This window comes from Eublepharis macularius, chromosome 1, assembly GCF_028583425.1.
Source record: "Eublepharis macularius isolate TG4126 chromosome 1, MPM_Emac_v1.0, whole genome shotgun sequence".
Lineage (NCBI taxonomy): Eukaryota > Metazoa > Chordata > Lepidosauria > Squamata > Eublepharidae > Eublepharis > Eublepharis macularius.
In genome coordinates, this window is record NC_072790.1 from 232580918 (window position 1) to 232601051 (window position 20134).

The 20134-nt window shown below is 46.9% G+C and overlaps 1 protein-coding gene across 1 annotated transcript in view; it reads right to left on the reverse strand.

Annotated features, from left to right (window-relative positions):
* AHNAK (AHNAK nucleoprotein) overlaps window positions 1-17490 on the reverse strand; it is a 68303-nt gene extending 50813 nt beyond the window's left edge. The window contains exon 1 of the mRNA XM_054992575.1: window positions 17348-17490. The gene's annotated coding sequence lies outside the window, so the exon portion shown is untranslated. The remainder of the gene's footprint in view (window positions 1-17347) is intronic.
* Between the last annotated feature and the right edge of the window lie 2644 nt (window positions 17491-20134).

A 20134-nucleotide genomic window follows, 5' to 3' on the forward strand; every position in this document is an offset into this window, starting at 1 on the left:
ACAAAAGATGTTAAATGTTCTTTGATCGCTGGGAATCTCCTTCAAGCGTCTGGAATGTAATACCTCTCAAGAATTTTGGGCAGATGATATCCCTTGGATTTAAGTGGGCGAGCAGAGAAACAATCTGAAATCAGATTTTACAATTTGAATATGGTAGAGAGAAAATTTGGAGGTGCAAGCTGGCTAAAAAGTAAAGCACCTTTGGGCTACAGCTGCTGTTTTCGATGCAGGGTTATGGGTGTGTTCTCTGCTTATATGTGCCTGTTGCTTCCAATATGCTTCGCTTGTATATATGTAAATAAAACAAATATTATGGAGACGTCATCAGTCTTCAAGGTGCTTCCTCCAACTAATTAATCTTTCTCATGCTGCCTTCTCATTGCTCCAGGCTCTGGGGAAAGCCTAACAATATTAGGGGGAAGCTATGATTTTTTAAAAAATGTATCTTTAACCAAAAGAACTACAGAGGGAAGATGTTGTGTTGAGGATGATAACAAAAACACAGATAGATCTCTGTTTTTCTGCCTGTGGAATGTTAGAAGGTATAAATATGTCTGAAGATCTCACCTGTGAAACTGTTTTTTCAGACCTTCTTGACTGTTATTATTTATTGCTGATGGTCATTTGTTGTGCAATATACCGGTTTTTATTGGCTTCACATGTTCCTTGTTAAGGCTGTTTGCCAAGTTAACAATCCATTTTGAACTTGCATGCTGTAGTTAGAAGGAAGCCTGAAATTTTAGAAGAGCAAGACTCGTGCGTTGCACAGCTAAGACTTATCCATTGCAGGAGCCGGTGGGAATGCAGAGATGACCCCTGCATTTTTATTACTGCTTTTAATAAGCCAAGTTTCTAGTCTCATGACTTTAAATACACCAAGCCCACAGGAAGAACCTGCTCAAGTGAAATGGGAGGCTGTCAATGTGGAACTTTTCAGCAGAAAAAAAGAGGTGTCATGTTAACATCCTACACAGTTCCCTTTTCCTCTTCTCCCTTGCCTGTCTTTTCTCCCTACTCTTTCATACATTCATTAGTTTCTTGCTACCACTACCACCCAAGTCAGAAATAGCTCCAAATGGTTGCAAAGCCCTGAATTTTGCTGTTGAGAGTCCATTTTCGACAGTTTCAGAACTTCAAGTTAGGGCCCCAGATTGCAGAATTCTGGGAATTTCTGAGTTATGGAGATTTCAGTCCATACTGAAATCTCAGTATGGATTTCAGTCCATACTGAAATCCATACTGATTTCAGTCAGTTCAGTCTTTTTTGCTTTAACCCTGATCTCCAACTAAATTTTCTCTCCATCCAACCGTGATGGAGAATTCAAAGCCTAGCTTCTCCAGTGAAGAAATTCAAGCAGATCAGGGTGAGGTGGGGAGAAATGACAAGGTGCTACCTTAACTGCAGAGTCTCAAAGAATCTAAGCCAAATATTGTCAGAAGAGGTAGGGTTCCATGCTCTCTGTGCACAAAATGCCTGAACACAGAGAAATTTCAGTTCTGTATTAGTCACATCCCATCAATAGAATTATGCAGCAACAAGCATGCATATACATGATTATCACTTTACATACTTCTATTTCTGCCAGCTGTAAAGAAAGAACTAGGAAGATTCACATACACATTTTATTACCTTCCCCACATAGCCATGCTCTGGTTCCCAAAACATCACTCCAGCGTAGGTTTGCCAGTCTCCAGGTGGTGGCTGGAGATCTCCCGGAATTACAATTGATCTCCTGGTGGCAGAGATCAGTTCCCCTGGAGAAAATGGCTTCTTTGGAGGGTGGACATTATACCATTCTGAGGCCCTCCCCTCCCAAAACCCCGCCCTTTCCAGGATCCACCCCCCAAATCTCCAGGAATTTCCAAACCCAGACCTGGTAACCCTATGTGATTCCAGCGTGATTTTAAAAAGCCACAAGAACTAGAAACTTAGTTTCTTAATAAGACGAAAGCAGCAATATTTAAATTGCCACTATGGTGCCTGGTCGGTTCACATATGAAGTGATATTAAGAGCAAAAGTCTATGGGTGAGGGAAGTTACCCTCCTCATCTCCCTTGCATTCCTTTCTCCCTCCATTTTACCACTACTTTGTAAGACAGGTTAGGCTGAGCGTGTGTGACTGGGCTACTCTAGCATTCTAACCACTACACCATGCTGGCTCGCAAGTAGCTCTTAAATATCGGGCAGACAATGTATATGATTGGGGCAGGCCCAGGTTTAAACAGATTGCTGCTCCAGATACAAAACAACTGCATTTCTTTGATATTGTCACGGACTCATTGAAAGTCCAGAGCCTGAATATTGGAGCAGAAACTGCTGAGTTAAGATCAAGGTTCACTCTGTAACTTGAGAACGTGCTTGGATATCACATTTTGTTTCCAGATGCATAGTAGATCCCTTGTATGTTGCAGAAGATCCTGGGTTTCAGATCTCAGATCCTCTGCAGCTGAACTCAGTATGAGAATTGGGTCCCAAAAATTTTTGCAACTGTGCAAGGGATTCTTTGGGCTCTACCTCTCTGATCACACCCAGTGGCAGAAAGCTCTAGATTGTTGCTGGTACTTCTAGAAATATTGTTGCTCTCACAACACTGCTTGTTTATGTAGTAAGTCTTGGAATATAAACTAACCGGCATTTAACGACTTCCTTATGCAGCATTCACACATTATACAATCCTGGTGTGTTTCTCCTTCATACCCAAATAGCTCTAACTGCCATTGACTTGGTGCAGTTTTAAGAGATTTGGGCCACAAAACATTTCTTTGTAGATAAACTGTAGAAAATTGGGGGGGGGGGCCTCCCACACACACTCTACATTTGAGCAAATGCCCAAGAACCACATAAAAAGCCATTTGAAGAAAATGTGTAAACTCAGGACAAAAAAATTAGAGGCAACTTCTAAGTTGCAATTGGGTATCCAGTTTTGAGATGGGAGAGAGGAGAAAGGGGAGGGGGAAATAAGAGATATTGTCCACAAGCAGTTGTTTAGGGAACTCAGGCCAACAGGTTGGGTCTGAGGGATGATAAAGCCCCAAGCCCTGCCTCTTGGTTTCACAGTTCCTATCATAAACGTATTAAAATAACGAGTCATCTACGGTCAAAGCCAAAAAGATAGGAGACATTTTTGTAAACCAGATGAGAACAGATTCTCCCCCCAACCCTTTCTCTACTTGTACCTGTCAATGTGACATAGGTGATTAGAAACTGCCTGATACCAAAGCCAATTATTGATTCATCTGGTTCCTTATGCTCTTTAAGAACAGAAAAGGCCTCCAGCTCATGAAGACTTGAACTTAAAACCTTCTGCATGCAAAGCAAATGCTTTTCCACTGAGCCACTGCCTTCTTCCCAACCTATAGGGGGCAGTTTGGACTACTAACCTCTTTTGATGAGCTACTAAGTATGGTTGGACTTCACTGAAAGACCACCCGAGCGGCATGCCCCATGAAACTTCATTCCTTTCTCTTCAAAGCCAGAGGAAAAACAAGCATATATTGTAATTTTTAAAAGAAAATAAGATTCTCTAGATTCCAGAAATCTAAATCACACCAGAGATTCTCTGTTTACCAGCAAGCTCTCAAGAAGGTCTTGCGTCCTTAAATTTTTCACACATCCGCCTTGGGTTGTCCAATAAGGCCCATGGCTGAGAAAAATGCAGGCCAGGAGGGCCGCTTCTGAAGCCAGGCCAGTGTTCCGTATTCGGGCCGACCTCCTTCAACAAGCAACACCCTGTTTCTTTCTCCCGTATGACAAGCCGCATTTCTCCCAGCAGGGCAAGAATTGAAAGGGGTGGATTGTACAGCAAAAAAACTGTATCTTTGTTCTCCTGGCAAAGCCGAACAACAGCAAGCCATAAAGTCATATGAGAGTCTTTGAAAATGCAATTACAGGGACCCAAGATCTTGCCAAGCGCGTTGGCTTTGGGGTCACAAGCCAACCAGAAAGAAGAAGAAACAACAGAAGGAATGTGGTTGAATGTTCAGGGCACAAGGGGGCCCAGATAGGAAGAATGATTCTGTGACAACATATGTGTGTTTGTGTGTGTTGCATCTGGCCGCCATCTTAGCGCTCCAGGAGGAGCCCTGTCAGTTTGTTGCAGCCAAACCAACATAAGGGACTTGCGGCACCTTCCTGTCTAACACAATTCTTGCAGTAGATGCTTTCATGAGCCAGAGACTCCACACGAGTATGTGTGCGGTGGGAGAATGTTATTCCAAAGTGAGGCCAAAAGGCTTAGCATAGCAATCCAAAAGTCAAGCACGCTACATCACTGAGTAGTAAGCAAATGAAAACACAATCCAGTCAAAAAGAATAAACAATCCCCTCAGAGTGGGTGTGAATCATTCCCCAACTGCCGCAGACATCTTAAGGACTGAGGATTACAATAACCTTTTTTGTACTTCAGTGTACAGATTCCCAAGTACTTTAAGTCGCCACAAAGCACTTTATAAGCAAAACAAAAAAAAAGAGGCCTGGCCCTACGAAGATTATCATCTAACAGACCACCATTTTAAAGAGAGTTAGAAGTGGATGAAAAGAGGCTTCTCTTCCCACCGGCTATGTACACGCTTTTCTCTTTCATCCCACTGTTGTCAAACACATGTAGTAGGTTTTTGAGACAAAACCTGCCAAACCTGTTGACCAAAAGAAAAAATGAGCTGAGTATGCACACCACCAACAGAGACTGCCTTTCAAACTTCCCTCATTGTACTGTGAGGGGGACCCCACAAACACTATCTTCTCTTTATAATCTGTGGGAAAACGGAAAAAGAGAAGTAATAAATAGAGAGATAATGCTTAGGGTAGGGCAGCATAGCAAGGGATTAATACAAGCAAATACAGCTATGTGTACTTTAGCTTCTTTTCAGCTGAGTATGTGGCAAGAGGCAGACTATTTATTTAGTACATTTTTATTCCACCTTTCCTCCAAGGAGCCCAGGGCGGCACACATTTATTCTCCCCTCCTCCATTTTATCTGTATAACAATCCTGTAAGGGAGGCTAGGTGGAGAACAGGATTGGCCTAGAGTCACCCAGTGAACTTCATGGCAGAATGAGGATATGAACCTGTGTCTTCCAGATCATAGCCCAACACATCAACCACCACATCACGGGGCGGGGGGGGGGGGGCGGGGGGGAGGAAATGCAGGATCACAAGAAGGGGATCTATAACTTTTCCTTGACAAAACTGCGCAGAAACATCAACTTTGAAATGACTGGACACCAATTCCATGCATTTCTGCTAAGGAAAAAATAGTGTTTTAAATGCACAAGTGACATTTGTGGGTCTTGCGAGTTTTCATACTGTTCCCTGTAAAACCTGTTTGGCCAGAGACTACAGTGTGGCAAAATCTGTGTGCGCGCATAGGCAGCGGAAAGCAAAACCTCAGTCAAATCCATTTCATCCTCAGTCAACTCCAGTTCAAATTGCTTACTAAGTACCTAGGGGAGGGCAGCTTTTTACAGTTGAAACCTGAGTGTGTCTGTTGCACAAAATTCTGTGCAACAAGACAGCTGTCAACCTTCTCTGCCTTAACACTGAAATCTTGTCCCCTTGAAGCCAGGAATCATGCCCCTGTCTGGATTCTACCTCTTCCTACACCATGCGGGGGTAGAAGCTTGTCCACTCACCACTGGCGGACTATTGACCAATTATGCATGAATCGCTGAGGGCTCGCCCAAGAGGATACAGCCCCACCATAGAGCCAGAGTAAAGTGGCTGTGTGTGTGTTATGTGCTGGCAAGTCCCCTCCAACCTGTGCTGATCCTATGAATGAAAGACCTCCCAAACATCCTATCTTTAACAGACTTGCTCAGATCCTGCAAACTGGAGGACGTGGCTTCTTTGATTGAGTCAAGCCATCTTGTTTTAGGTCTTCCTCTTTTCCTGCTGCCTTCCACTTTTCCTAGCATTATTGACTTTTCCAGAGACTCTTGTCTTCTCATGATGTGACCAAAGTATGATAGCCTTAGTCTTAGCGGCTACAGTGTCAGAACATGATCTAAGAGCCTTGGATTCAAAACTGCCATGAAAACTCACTGGATGACCTGGGAAAGGTCATTCTCCCTTAACTTTGTTTGCTCCACAGGGTTGTTGTGAGGATAAAATAGGGAAGGAAATATGCTATCCTGAGCATATTCCCTCCCCTATTTCCAAGCATATTCCCTCCCCCGGAGGGAAGGAATAAAAAAATGCACTCAGTAGTTCCAACATTCAACTGAATTGGTTTGCTGCTTCAGTTTGCAACGGAAAGTATAAAAGGGCTCTCACTGCAGAGATGCCAAAGCAATGCCAATCGCTCCCCACAGATGTCCAGTGGCAGCTGCCACTTTAAAGGCATGAAATTCCAGCTGTGCGTGACTAAACTTTTCCCCCTATCACTGCGGCACCTGCTGATTGCAACTAATGCTCTGGAGCAGGTGAACTTTGGTCTGGCCCAGGCAGGCATTTCCTATGTGCAGGAGGGTAACAGATAAATTATGCTTTAAGAGATGCCAAATATGCACTCTTGCAACAGGGTCTTGAAGATGCAGTCTGTGATGGCCTGGGTTTGAGTCTTTTCTGTTACTGCCCCCGTTATGGAACAGCCTCCTGGATGGAGTGAGACCATTTGGGCCTTCCGGCAAGGCTTGTAAGACAGAATTGTTCAAAAGAGCTTATGGGGCAGCCTGAATGGGCTCTGGCTCAACTGTATTAATTATGTATTAAAATTACATGCTTTTAATTATGTGTTTTAATTAATGGGATAAAATACTTTTGCACTTTATTTATTGTTGCTATTAGCCTTGGCTCCTGACTGTGTTGTACAAATGTTCTAAATAAAAGAAGTTTTGAAAAAACAACAGGTTGGATTCCAGGAGAAAAAAGGGACCAAGCAAGATTGAATTCAACCTACCCTTGGTCAAGAACAAGAGCAGGAAAACAGTAGATTTGTGGTCTACCGCTGAGTAAATTCTGGTAAACTGCCCTAATGACTGCTACTTACATACTCATGACTTAGTGTCTCTTGACACAAGACACTTCGGCGTGTGTTCGTCAGGTGTAGAGATAAGCAATGTTAGTTAAGAAACATAGTTTAAAAAGACAAAGGTGGAGATCGCTCCTCAGAGGGTTTGTTAATTTCATCTTCGCCTCCCCAAGGCTCTGTCAATCTCACCTCTCCAGTCTAAAGCTGTGTGGGATTGCAACAAGAGGGCAGCGAGGAATGGAAATGGGCTGGAGCTGCCTTCCAGAGCCAGGCTTGGACCTGGAGTGGTTATAATGAGCTGAAGTTTCCCTTTTGGCATTTCACAGCCCCTTTACACAGCTCCAGTGTATAACAAAGCCTCCGCCCTGCTGCTGGCTCTGTCTTTTTAAACTACCCTTCCCAGCTACCATTGCATCTCCCAATACATGTTCTTCATGTGTCAGATGTCTCACACTAAGGCTTTTGCAAAGGACTATGAAATAGGAATCTGCTCCATTTATGGGGAGGTGCAATGGTTCAGTGTAGAGGAAGAGGATCACTTAAGACCTATCAGTTTCCCTTTAACTATTAAGAGAGCCTAGGTATACAATCAAATTTATAAAGCAAAATGAGGGATGTTAGCACAGTACATAGACTGAAGTCAGCCCACCCCAGCCTTATAGAATACACACACATATAACATCATTTCATGCACCCACACATCACACATCCTGTTTGATCCACAGACACAAGAGGAGCACACACTCACAGTGTGTATGCAGGCACCCTTTATGATAGCTGCCTACACAAGAGCCCAGCCAGCCAAATCCCCAGCGTCTTTGTTAGAAGTGAATCACTTGTCCCAGCTTGTTTCCTACCGAGGCTGCTGAGAGCTCTCCAGGGCAGGAACAGGCCCTTTACTGATCTCCCTTTGTCTGCTTGCAGGTGCTGGGTGAATGAGCCAGTAGAACCACCTCAAGAGCGGGGCATGGAAGTGGAGGGGGGAAGGTTTGGCACCTCCCTCCAGCTCTTCACATCCACAGCGCTGAGGCAGGCCTGAAGAAGAGCCAAGGAGATCAGGGCAATTCAAAAAAAGGATACCAGCCAGGGAAGACAGCACCTACTGCTGTTAGAGCACCTGGATGTTGATGATTCAACATCCCGGCGGAGCCCAACCCTGCTGTGTTCCTTCACCAGGATTCTCTGGGTCCCCTCTCCTCATATCACTTTCACTCACAGCCAACACAGTGTCTTGTCCCATTCTCTGTGCTTTGCATTGAGCTGGCCTTGGACCTGTCCCTTGCTAAGCTTTTTTCTGCTATGCCCTTTCCCTCTGGAGGAGACCTCCCTCCCTCTGTTGTCATTGTCGAAATTTGGATTTCAGGAACACCAACAATAATCCAAGGGGGGGGGAATTAATTCATTAAGGACCGATTGTTTGGCTCAAGCTTCAGCTGTCAGGCAGTCTTCAAGGGGTTCCTCATGCAGCAGTCAAGCTCAACGCGTGAAATGAAATGCCAGCAAATTCTACCCACACAGCTTGCAACGTGTCAAACTGCAGAATTCCTCTAGAAACACACCCACAAGGCTCCCACAGTGCAAAAGCTGATCCTTTTTCAGAACTGGAGAGTTGTCAGTCTGGCTCAACAGAGGGGAAGTCTCTTCTTTATCGCAAAAGGAGAGAATTTTGCTATTTCACCTGCAAAAACGAAGAGCTATGGCACCACTGTGTCTTCAGTGCTGGGAGGAGATCCGCCATCATCAGCGTTCTGTGATAAACCATCTCACACAATGGCAACAGTGCCCCAAAACAGAGTGCAAGGGGCAGAGAGGAATGGAACAAGGCCAGAGAAACAGCCAGGGAGATGGGAGTCCCTGCTCTGTCACATGGGAACAAACCTCCCCTATCCGCAGGGCAGGAACCCAAAGATATGGAAATTACAAAGCAGCAAGCCCTCTAAGCATGTGCCATGAGAGGATATCTAGTCTGCACTGAGAAATAGGATTAATAATGACAGAATCATGCAGGCCTACCCACAGAGGAGGGTGCCTGCTGCATATCTGCGTGATTTGCAATTCTGGCCTTATCTCCTTCCCATCACCCTCTACCTGTATTTCTCTTCCAAGTATGAGTGGGTCACGTGATTGCTCTTGATACAAAAATTCAACAAGATTGCCCACCCTCAGAGGAATTTGCCCATTGCAACTCTGAATGTGTCACTGTGCTAGGCTTGCATTCTTGCAATCGGGAAGCACACTCAAAATATGTGGAAGCACAGATGGTGGGTTCTCCTTTTGGCATGGGTATTCTCTTACACACTCTGAAAGTATACCTTTCCCCGCTGTAAAAGAGTGGAATGTGTCTTCAAATTTAAGTCAGGGGGGAAATAATTGAAAAAGCTTGCCTTGGCTGCTAGAAGTCTGCAACACACTGATACAGTGAGAGCCCTGAGCATCTACTTAATCCTAATGTGCTAAGCAGTGTTCATAATGCAGTAGCACCAAGGTCTCTTTCCAGACGCACAGCTGCATGTATCTAAACTTTGCTCTTTGCAAACTCCTGCCTAAATTAAGCAAATACTGTTCTGATATTACCTTATTTATTCAGAGCCTACTAGTAATGAAGAGAAGGGTGGAATCAGGCAGAGCTCTGAAGCTTTTGGAATATCCTCCCTCTCCAAATTCATAAGAACTAGAAACTTGTTAAATGAAAGCACAAGATTTTACTGGGACATCTGATCAGTGTGCCCACAACCAACTTCTTTTGCATCAACAGTGCAATGTTTTCACATGCCAAATTTAAAATTTTAAAGAGCAGGGATGCAAGAGAGAGGCAGAAAAACCTGATGAAAGAAGTGGGGGGGGGGGTTGCAAACAGTCAGGCTGTGGCTCAGTAGCAGAGCATCTGTTTGGCATGCAGAAGGTTCCAGGTTCAATCCCCACTATACCCAGTTAAAAGAAACACATAGTAGGTAATGTGAAAGATCTCCACTTGAGACTCTGGAGAGCCACTGTCACTCTGAGTAGACAAGTCTGACCTTGATGGACTAATGGTCTGATTTAGAATAAGGCAGCTTTAATGAATATAACTATTGTACTTGGTACAGGAAGCAAGGCCAGCTGGAGGCTGCAGGTTCAGTCCTTATACACCAACTATACGAAGCAGCTGGATACCCAATTTCAGGCTGTTGGTCCATTTATCTTGCTCAGTACGGTTTATTACTGGCTGCTAGCAGCTCCCCAGGATTGCAAGCGAGGAAGAGTCTTTCCCAATCCTAAAATCTCAGGGATCAGATCCGGGACCTTCGGCATGCATAGCGAGCTCTCTACCACTCAGCCAAGGACCCTCAGGGCTGTGTATACTCTGCATCTGAATTAAAACTCCAGTCAGGGGTGGGGGGGAGAGACTCGTGTATTCTGCATCTTGCATCAATTGTGCAGATTTTGTGTATTCTCTCATAATTCTGCTTTGTTACAGGGAAGGGCACCCATGCCCCAACCATGGTCATCCTATTCAGGAACCCCTCTGAGCTTTGTTTCAAATGGTATTGCCTCAACACTTTCAAACACATATTTGCAACCACGAGGACTAGAAACCTTCTTTTAAAAAATAATTGAAAGCTGAGATTTCCCAGTAACTTAATTCAGCATCCTATGCCTTTCCACACAGACGCCCAAAGTTTGCAGAGGTCCGATGATGCTTTTGCAATTCCTACAAGACTTATAGACAAGGCAGAAGCCATGCACACAACCAAATTTGGTGTCAGGTTTAGTTCTCACTGAGGTGATAAGCTTGTTCCTGAGCTGTAATGCGGGGTGCTCCTATGATGAATTTTAAAGCCTTGGCCTTGATGCCCTAATCTTCTTACTTTAAGTTTATGTAAGTAAACTGAACACATGTTCTTTCCCTATCTTCTCTCACCTCCATCCTCCCTTCCCTCTGTACAGTGTTGTAGATTGTATGCTCCTTGGGGCAGGAATCAATCTTCTCGTACTCTACAAAGCACCATGCAGAGCAAAACTTGGCGACAACGAGGGCTTTTTTTCAGGGGGAACGGAGTTCCGACATCTCTTGAAAAAACTCGGCAATAGCGCTTGAAAATAATATGATTTCAAAGAATCCCATGTGTTTCTTCCTCATTTTCCTCTTGAGAGTTCCGCCACCTCTTTTCCCAGAAAAAAAAACCTGGCTAGAACTCTTGTCCCTGACATGCTAGCTTTCTATGTGCAGGGTGTGGAGGAGTATTTCATCATATGATGACTACACCTGCAGTCTGAAATGGTACAGCCAAGATCCAGATAGACGAAAAAACTGAGAAAGCTTGCTTTTCCTACCAACTTACCACACTGGCAAGGAACATGCGAACACATGAAGAAAAGAGGGTGGTGGAACTCAGTGGGTTGCCCTCAGAGAAAATGCCCGCGCTCCCCCTGAAAAAAAGCCCTGGTCAGACCATTGATCTATCATGGTCAGTATTGTCTAGTTTGGCACCAGCTCCCCAGGTTCTCAGGTGGAGATCTTTCCTATCACTTCCTGTTAACCAGAGATGCTGGGGATTGAACCAGGGACCATCTACATGCCAAGCAGATGCTTTCCCACTGAGCCACAGCCCCTTTCCCTAAGAATGGCAAAAATGTTAGGGCTGTTAGCCTGCAAATGAGACACAGAAAAGTCTGCTTACAGAAAGATTATGAATTCTATTAAGCTACTTCTTTGTCACCTTGGTGCATGTACACATACAGGCACAGAATGTGAGGTTCACAGGTCTCTTCACACCCTTAACAAATACACAAGCTGTTACAGATCCACAAAGAGAAGGCTGCCACCTCTAATTATGGAGGTGAAGGGGGGGAGGCTGAAATGCGCGCAGCATAGACTTGAGAGGAGGCCAAGTTGGATGTATGCTGCAATTTTGCACAGGGCATGGTTGTGACCACAGAATTCAGCGTCCAGAGAGACTCTGCTTCCAAAGTTTAACCAAAATCAAGTTCCTAGTTCTTATGGCTGTAGATAGGTGTGAAACTGGTTCACCCATAAAAACTCAGAAGCCTGAGGGGTTGCTAAATAGGATTTCCTGTGAGGGTTCAGCGTTCTTACACTCCCTGTCCACTCACAACCAGCAAAACCAGAATGATAAAAGCAAGAGAAGAAAAGGTAGAAGTATGCAAATGAGAATGTCTGCAAATTGAGCAGATTTGCATAGTTAATACAAGTCACAGAATTCCACTTTCCATGGCGCAGATTTTTAATTTGTTTAGCAGTGAGTGCTCACCACATTGGCTCTCCCAAGTTCTGGCCTTCTCCTTAAGTTCCCCTCCCGTCTTTCAACCATCTATCGGATAGTTCTCTCCTACAGAAGTATCTTCAGCACCCTCTGCTCTCATTCAAAACTATCCCCATTTATTTTCAACCATAATGCAATGTGGCAAGCAATGAAACCCTCTCCAAAACAGCAACCAGAGGAATTCTGGACCAGAAAGCCTGGAAGAATTAAAATAAAAAAGAGTTCTGTAGCACCTTTAAGACTAACCAATTTTATTGTAGCATAAGCTTTCGAGAATCACGTTCTCTTCGTCAGATGCATGGAGGGCGGAAGGAAACTGGTCCATGCATCTGACAAACAGAACGTGATTCTCGAAAGCTTATGCTACAATAAAATTGGTTAGTCTTAAAGGTGCTACTGGACTCTTTTTTATTTTGCTACTACAGACTAACACGGCTAACTCCTCTGGAAGAATTAAGGCTCTTCAATGTTTTCTGAAGCACATTTCCTTCAAGAACGCAAAGCAACTCCCGTCTCACGTGTGCCAACCTCGTGCTTTCCTTTCAGAATAGAGCGCAGGCATCAGTCGAATCAAAGGACCTCAACCTGCAGGTTTTCATCAACAGCAATCCAAAGACCTCCAGAAGATACAGAGAAAATCTCCAAATTGTGACATTCAGGGTTTTATCTGCCAACACACTTCCCAAAAAAATGGAAGCCCAGAGTTCTGAACAAGAAGTCTCGGAACCGGACATACACATTCCCAAAATGTACACTGGTTCTGAAATCATTTCACCTCAGGTTCCTGGAAACACTTGAGGAAAAGGCCTTCTTATTTGACCACAAACCTCTCCCTGTCACTTCATTTTTGTCCTCAACAAACTCTCATTGCAAAGGGACAGGCAGCTAAGGGGGAAACAGCTGAAAGGCAAATTAACACAATGTGCTTTGGAGAACAGACCTGGGACAGGCCGATCTGAAAGAACACACTTCAAGCAACTCAACAGGAGCCCTGCAGGCCAAGGTGACACAGGCAAGAGAGGGAAAGGAGAAAATTGCCTTCTTTCAGGTGGGGCAGGGGACGTCATGGAGGGAAACGGCATGGATGAGGGCTCAGCCAGGCCCAACTTCAGGCTTTTGTGGTAAATGATCGTTTGGAGGCCTCCAGTTTTGTCCTTCTGATTGCCTCCTCCCTCTCAAGTTCTGCTTCAAGGGCCTAGTTCTCATTGAGTGGATGAAACTATCTCTAGGCTGTACCCATGTCAAATGTGTAAGGCACAAAATAATGGAATAAATTTCCATTTAAAAAAAACCTCACATGCAGAAAATGCACTTCTAAGAAAAGAGGTAGGTTAGGTAGGGAATCTTTTATACAGAGGAGCATGCAATCATACAAGGCCCTCCCCCCCCGCCGAATGTGGTCTGAAAATGGGTGCACCGTTTGTGAAAACTAAATCTGCCAACTTAAAAACGTGTGCAAGGAAAGGGTTCTATGTCTGCAAAGTTAAACACCCCTCCTTTTGCTAGTCTACATGAGCCTCTCGGTCCCCATGGTCTCTGAGTCCAGGCCCATGTGGCCGACCACCTGGCGCCAACCACCAGGCCGGCCATCTTAAAACAGAGGACACAAACTTCTCTCTCCTTTTGTCACTCTTTGCTGCTTTGTTCAATGTTCTTTTGCAACCCCCGACAACTCAGTTTGTTGGTCTGCGGGTCTCCTCCAAGCCAACGGGCCAGCCACCTCAAGCGCAAAGCAACTATTTTGAAAAGAAGTGTTTCCACAGCCTTCCAAATCCCCCTTTCAACTCCATCAATTCCAAAGGCGACTTCAGCAAAAAGCCCAGCAACTTATGTGCCGGCCAGCCTGGGCCGCCTGCCACAGCCAAAAAACAGGGGAGGGAGTTGATGTTCGGTGTCAACTAAATTCAAATAAACTTTTGTGGCTGTCCTCAGAGCCCTGAACGAGTTCCCTTGCCTAAGAAAGAGGGTGAGGGCTTCAGAAAGCAAACGGGAGCCGGTGCCTCGCCAGGCTAAGTCCTCTTGCTGCTTCCCGAAGAGAGACGGAGGTGCCACACCCAAAAAACCCCCATGACCGCAAGAGGAACTGCAACCAAGCAAGGGTGGAATCAACTCCTGAAAGCTACAAAACCAGTATGCTCTGGCCTGCCCTACCTGAAAGAGGCCACCACCCTCTCTCCTCTGTACTGAATTCCTTTCTTTCCCAGCAAATGGATGGGAATTAGAAGCATTTGGGGAAGAAAAGCGATTGAGATCTCCTCAGTGGCCCCGGAGAGCATCTTGTTGGAAGGGCTCCCAACAAATAGGGTGGAATTAATCTCTTAGCGGGCTTTCTCCCCCAAGATAGGAGACTTCCAGAGAAGGGTTCTGTCCCAATCCCATTCTCAATCAGGCATTTACGCTGAGGAGCCTCATCCACTGAGGGTCATAGAGAGATGCAGAGCCCACCTGGCTGAGAGGGTCTCATTTCAAGGCACTGAAGCACCATACAACAGAGGAAATTGAATGAGGCTCACATGGTACCCCAGGCCCAGAAACAAACACAGAGAAATGCACGCCCATCTTGCTTTTAGAAAAAGCAAACCTAGAAAGCATAGGATTGCCAGCTCCAGGTTGTGAAATTCCTGGAGATCTCTTAGGGCTGCACTCTGGGGGACACTGGAGTTTGGGGAAGCGAGGGACCTCAGTGGTGTAAAATGGTCCAAAACAGCCATTTTCTCCAGGGGAACCGATCTCTGTGGCCTGGAGATCAATGTAATTCCAGGAGATCTCCAGCCACACCTGAAGGCTGCCAGCCCTAAGAAAGTGCCACATTCTCATGGAACAGGTTTCTCCGGAGCTTTACAGACATTCATAACTTTTCCAAGTTCTTCACATATCCTGGACCAGACCCTCTTCAAGACTCCATAAATCTTTGTTTGCAGAGAAAACATTGGCCACCTTGCTTCAGAGGAGGGCGGAAAACGCAACTAAATCTCTCCCTGTGGCACACCCCACCGTCTCAAAGCCCCCTAAAGTCCATAAAAGCACGCATTGCTAGATCTCCTCTACCCTCCGATGGCCAGGAGCAGAGGCACCACATAGTTGCACAAATCCCTCTACCTCCTAGTCTGCCCCACACGTTCCCACAGGTCCAAAGAGCTACACTACGCCATAGGGCTTTCCCAACAGGCACCTGGGCCCACTCCCCTTTTGAAGAAGTGAGCTGTGGCTCACGAAAACTCACACCCTACCACAAGTTTGGTTAGTTTTATAGGTGCCACTGGACTCTTGCTCTTTCCTGCTCCCTAGAGAGCCTGTGCAGTTCTAGCACTCCCCTCCTGCAAGGCATGCCGTTGCGGTGGGCGTTATTTCTCCCCAAGCCGATCCACATTTGGAGCAGGCTCAGGCCCTCCCGCGCTCCTCCCTGCCGGCCAGGCCGCCCGCCCAGCGCGGCTGCCATTTGCCAGCGAAAAAGTCTGCTTCGTATTAGTCAGTCTTTCCAACCACCGCATTCCAGAGGCAGCTGGAAGGGGGCCAACTGGGGAGGGGGGGAGTCGGGGAGGGGGTGGAGCTTCCCCACCCAGAGGGCCGGGCCCACAGCAAGTCGGCTTCGGAGACTTCCAGCCCAAGCTGGGCAAAGGAAAGAAGAAAAAAAAGGAGTACAAAGTTTAAGCAAAGGAAGAAGAGCGAAAAGATGCCACTCCTATTTCTGCTCTTTCGTGTAAGTTCATACCCTACCACAAACTGTGTCAGTCTTAGAGGTGCTACTGGACTCTTGCGCTTTTCTGCTGCTAAGGACAGACTAACACGGTGACCCATCTTGATCTATTTCTGCCTGAATCCGAATTAAAGAAAAGGCGGGGGGGGGGGAGGCGAATGCCTGTCTGCCCTACCCGCCTCCCGGCCGTACACGCACAATTTCTCCCCTCGGCTGCAAAACGTCCAGGCTCCTTCTAAGGAGTCGCTCCGAAGTAACCGAACCGAAAAGCAAGGGGAGGGTCTTGGGAAGCGCCAGCCACCTAGACGCTCACCACATTTCCTCGCAGGCTGAAAACCTAGCTGCCTTTTGCCCCAGAGTAATACCACCACCACCACAACAAAAACCACACAGAAGAGATGGGGAGGGGTCCACAGCACCGCGAAGTCCACACAAACATCAGCTCTGGTCTTTTCTCAATTCATGCTTTCTGGGCTTTGCAAACTTGTTACCATTCCGGTTTTCTGAAAGGGAGTCACTTCGGAATAAGCCAGTGCCTAGCGCACATCTGCACAGTGACATGTGAGTGCCCACCACGCAGACACACACCGTCACATCCACAGCCCTCCAAAATAGACAACTCCCCTAACATATATACATGCCCCTGGTGCCCATGCATGCACTCCAAATACAGGCGCTGACCTGCAGGCAGATCTCCACTATGCCAAGGGTACCACTCTACCAGGAGTTATCTCCCCCTTCCACACACTGTGTGCACCCCACTGTCCTAATGCCAGCCTTAAGAAGTGTGCGTGTGGGGTCACACCCAGCTCTTGCCCTAGAGAAAACTCACAATCAGTGAGTGGCATTTAAAGCAACCTCTTTCATAACGCATCTAGGGAACAGCCTCTGAAAAATGTGAGGAGGGGGGCCACAGCCTTTTGCCAACGCCCCCTAGCTCTGACACCCAGCCGGCCCGCCGGCCACCCAGCTCCCAAACTTTCCATCAACGCTGCAGAAAAAGTCTCGAGACTGCAGAAGTTCTGTCAACCCCACCAGCGCCCCGCCTCGTGTGCCAAGGGCGTTGTCCACAGATGCCAAGGGGGCTCAGCAAATAGAGGGCGCAGAGCAACCCCATCGTGCAAAGGAAAGCTTTTAATATAAATATATAGCACTTGGAGACTGGATGATTTGGCAGACCCCTTGCAAAAAGCATAAGAGAAGCGTACATATTTACAGCATAAGATTTTGGACAGAGGGGGGCTTAAGTAGAGTTTCCCTCCCACCCAGCCTTCGTAAAACTGTCCTGCTATCCGTTTCCTCTAAAAAAGAAGGATCCCCCCTCCCCATGACAGATCCTTTGTCCACCCAATGTGTGGCACTGATCACATTTCTTCTGCCAGGCTGCCAACCTCCCTCCCTTGCCCATAAGCTGGTACCTGTGGGTCAGAGGCCTTCAGCTGCCCGGCACTGCCATGCTAGACGATGTCCCGGTGCTGCCCAGACCCCGATCTGGTCCTAGATTCCTGGAGGCGGTAGCTGAGCCCTGGCAAGCAGGCTCCTGTGGTATCCCTGCTGCAGGAGCGAGCGCACAGAGTGGGCAGCTCGCAGCACTGGGTTGGGCTCTTGTAACTCTGCCTGGGATGGGTGTGACTCTCTCCCCTTCCCAGAGCCAAGGAGGGAGGGACCAAGCGAAGCAGACAGAGAGCCAGCCCTGAGCGAACACCCAGCTTCTCCAGCGAGCTCCCGCATGCCTCTATCTCTAGCTGGCCAATGCCGGGGAAGAGGGCCCTGGCTGCACACGGGCTACCCCTTCACACTCTCTCTAGCCTGCTGGTGGTTAAAGTTTCTCACAACAGAGAACATTCTACTCAACGTTTGTCAAGGAGCCCCTTGGAAAGATACCCTAGAACAGGGATTCCAGAGGATGTCGGGGTTCTTTGGATGCTTATCGGGAACCAGAAGTTGTGGAGAATGGGCTTTGCTGATGAAACCAGCTTGTCCATCGTGAGATACATTCCTCTGTGATGCATATCTGGAAGGGACTGTGGTTGATGTTCAGGGCACACTCTCGGTCCGTCCAGGGCAAGGGCAAGGCCTAAACCACACCAAGCTTGCCAGGAAAGATCTGTGAACTGTGGAGGATTCTGGAAGCATGCTAGGGGACAAGGCTGGGCCACTCAGTTTGCTTGCACACGGCTGTTTAGCACCACCTTGGTTCCCAAACGGCAGCGGTCTTTTTGGGGAGCATCCACATGATGATGTTATCCATTCTCGCACTTCCTGACTTCCCCCTGCTTTGCTGTGATCTTTGCCAAACCAGGTTTGATACTATCCTTGTGAAAAGATTGCCGTCCAGGTGTCTTTGCATGCCATGTGGGTGGTGGTGGAGAGTGCCCTCAAGCCATAGCTGACTTATAGCAACCCCTGGTGGGGTTCTCATGGCAAGAGACTAACATGGCAAGAGACTAACTAATGGCGGTTTGCCATTGCCTGCCTCTGCAGCCCTGGTCTTTGTTGGAGGTCTCCGATCCAGGGCTCATTTCGAGGGGGGACGTGCAGGAACGCAGTTCCAGCAGTTCCCCAAAGAGGTCACATGTCAGGTGGCCCCGCCCACTGGACTCTCGGCCATTTTGGGCCTGTTTTGGCCTGGATTGGGGCCGAAACAGCCCAGATTGGGCCTCTGATGGGTGCTGGATCACTCTCCCGCTCAGCAGCGGCCCGATCCTGACCATTTTGGGCCCCTTTTTGGCCATTTTCAGCCCCATTTTTGACATTTTGGGCCCAGTTTTGGCTCTGAGTGGCCAGGATTGGGTCCGAAACAGCCAGGATAGGTGATGTCAGGAGGTGTGGCATATGCCAATCAGTTGTGCTAATGACATGTTTCTGGTGCTGTCAAGGGGCATGGCATATGCTAATAAGTTGTGCTAATGAGTTATGCTAACGAGTTCCTCCAGCTCTTTTTCTACGAAATGACCCCTGCTCCCATCCATCCAATTACTAACCAAAGCCAACCTTGCTTTGCTTCTGAGATCTGACGAAATCAGGCTCACCTGGGCTATCTGGGTCAGGGCGTGCCATATGGGTAGCAATTTTATAATGCCGTGTCCACACCAGCACCTTTTCCCTTGTGTCAGGACCCTGCAACTGCCATATCCCCCTCCCCGCCGTCACACCACCAAGAGATCTTTTTCAGGCTTTCCCAAATAATTGGTAATTGCTACATTTCTATAACATTACAACAAGGCTAGGGAGAGGGAGGGTATAAAGGGATGAGCTGGTGGTAGGCTCTAATGACCCTTTCTTACATACCCAGGATACTGCCGATCTCCACTTTGGGTCAGGATGGGGATCCTGGAGGTTTTCCCCCTTTCTTTGGGCATTGAGCGGAGGTAACTGGGGAAGGTAAGTGGGGGGGGGGGACTGCGAATTTCCTGTATTGTGCAGGGGGTTGGACTAGATGACCCTTCGGACATCTTCTAGCGTTGTGTTTTTATGTTTCTACATTTCTATGCAAGTAAGGAAAATGCAGGGGAAACTGCCGTTTGGACGGTCCGCGGCCACTAAGAATGCCTCTGCATGTGTAGTGAAAACATGAGATACTTGGAGAATCATAGATCCAGAGGAGTTAGCCGTGTTAGTCTGTAGTTGCAAAATAGTAAAAAAGTCCAGTAGCACCTTTAAGACTAACCAACTTTATTGGGGCATAAGCTTTCGAGAACCACAGTTCTCTTCATCTGACGAAGAGAGCTGTGGTTCCTGAAAGCTTTTGCCCCAATAACATTGGAGAATCATTGCTGTGTGGGAGCAGCCTAACATGCTGCTTTATAAGGCCTTACTCTGTGTTAAATGTGCACCCTATAACAGACCAATCACCAGTGACAGGCTGCACATTGGAAGATTAAGTCAGTAGTATTCTCTTCTGGGGAAGCTTGCACACCATTATGCAACTCGCTATAAGCTTCTGAGGAATCTCAGGTTTGAAAGGCACAGTTCGGTCTCATCTTTCCACTCCGCCTTTTTCATATCCACACTATCAGCATAGATCCAGAGGAGTCAGCCGTGTTAGTCTGTAGTTGCAAAATAGCAAAGAGTCCAGTAGCACCTTTAAGACTGACCGACTTGATTGTAGCATAAGCTTTCGAGAACCACAGCTGTCTTCGTCAGATGCATGCATCTGACAAAGAGAGCTGTGGTTCTTGAAAGCTTATGCTACACTATTAACA